Source organism: Scardinius erythrophthalmus, assembly GCF_964197995.2.
Source record: "Scardinius erythrophthalmus genome assembly, chromosome: 17".
NCBI lineage: Eukaryota > Metazoa > Chordata > Actinopteri > Cypriniformes > Leuciscidae > Scardinius > Scardinius erythrophthalmus.
The window spans coordinates 2,580,301-2,582,328 of NC_138237.1; the positions used below are offsets into that span (position 1 = coordinate 2,580,301).

The window sequence follows — 2,028 nt, forward strand, 5'->3', positions numbered from 1 at the left end:
CTGGTTTTAACCAGGCTATAAATATTGTGAAATAAGTGTGAATTTAATTTCCGTAATTTGTGTCTTTAGCCACCATTTAATTATATCAGCATTATTTTAATATATATATATATATATATATATATATATATGAGCACCCTCTTGCTGTTAAAAGCTTTTCAGGATCTTTTTCTTTTCAGAAAACATGTGTAGACATGTCCAGGGTGGAGAGGGGCTTGTACAGATCAGATGTTAACATGAGACACAGTCATGGGTTTCGCTGCTGATAAAGCTTATGCTCAACCTCCAACAAAACATCAGCACAGATCTCAGAGCTGCAGTGAATATACACCCTTTCAGCTCATCACAAGGTGATTATAACACTTTATCTTTAATTGTGTTGTCAATCTGATGCTTTTTATTATAAGGAAACTGAAATGTAAAACTGTATTGTATAATTATATTTATTATTAAATTATAGTATAGTTATAGAATGATGTTAGTTAAGTAAGGGATAATGTAGAGCGAGGCAGTTGTTATAGTGAATACAGCCCCCGACAGGCTGATGTTATTACATGGCTTGGTTGAATTCCAATGTAGAATGTGGTGTGTTATTTCTTGATATCAGCAAACTCAAGACTGCTAAGTGTAACACACCGTTGCCATGAAAAACAAAGCGTTGCTATGGACACAGGATTCTTCTAACCGTAGAGACGGAACAGACTATTTTCTTCAGCGGAAGCAATACAATCGTTCAGAAACATCGTTCTATAACAATAACCTGTATCTCCATATGTTTGCAACAGATATCATGGAAAACAGAATGTAAGAGAAATAAATGCATGGCAGAAGACCTGTGGAGCATCACAAACTGCATACGAACTAAAATATCCAAAAATGGCAAAGAAAGAGGAGGAGACACAAACCACTGATCCAGGAGAGAAACAGACGAGCCTAGTCAGACACAACAGCATTAACAGTGGGAAACCAAACTGTGAGTCTTTATGATCTTTAAGATTAAACACTGTTACACATATTTCATCAACATTTTTCATCTTGATTGATAGTATCTTACTCTTACTAAGTTTGTGAATTCATTATCTATAGTTTCTCGTGAACCAGACAGACATGCAAAGATTGACTCATGATGATTCAGAGACACTCCCTCACCGATCACAGGAAGATGATGAAGAAAGCTCAGTATGGTGCAAGTTATAATGTGTGTGTGTGTGTGTGTGTGTGTGTGTGTGTGTGTGTGTGTGTGTGTGTCCTATCGTCTAAACCAGCAGACAATTCATCAACATGTTCAGTCAATGATCAAGTAGTGTATATTTTATATTGCTTATATTTTAGTTGTATTAAATATAAACAAATGGCAGTGTTAAAGGGTTAGTTCACCCACAATTCAAAATTGCGCCATCATTTACTCACCCTCATATTGTTCTGAACCTGCATCTGCATGAGGTTTTCATTTTCTGTGGAACTTAAAATAACTTATTTTTTAAAGGATTAGTTCAACTCAAAATGAAAATTTCCTGATAATTTACTATTTCCAAGGAATAGGGCCTTATCTAGCTAAACAATCGGTCATTTTCTAAAAATAAAATAAACTTTTTAACCACAATTGTTTGTCTTGTGCTGGTCTGTGCATTACGTCATCACGCTTTGGATGTGATTTTTCACTGAGCCACTGAAAGTATAGGCCTATATATTGTATGTATATGCATTTTTTATAATAGGCTGTGGTGTTGTGATTTTAAAATGCTTTGTATTATTTTTTCTTTTATCTTATCACAATATATATTTTACTTTGTTACTGTTTATAAGTATACAGCCATTTTATACAGTATTTTATGAATATTGTTCTAAAACTATATAAAAAAAAAAAAAGTAAATAAATATGTTTTAAAGGGACAATAAGTAGCTTTTTAGGTATTTTATTATCTCAAATCAATATTTTTATTCATAAATATGCCCTCAATGGTGTACAAATACCTATGCCAATGATCAGACTAATCCTCATAAACGAAGAATGTATTATCTTTATAT

At 33.1% G+C, this 2,028-nt stretch overlaps 1 long non-coding RNA gene across 1 annotated transcript; it reads left to right on the forward strand.

Moving 5' to 3' along the window:
• Positions 1-217: 217 nt before the first annotated feature.
• On the forward strand, positions 218-1,601 carry LOC308705959. The gene is made up of 3 exons (XR_014031988.1): positions 218-350; positions 786-973; positions 1,087-1,601. It is a non-coding gene; the product is annotated as an uncharacterized lncRNA (long non-coding RNA).
• Positions 1,602-2,028: the final 427 nt, after the last annotated feature.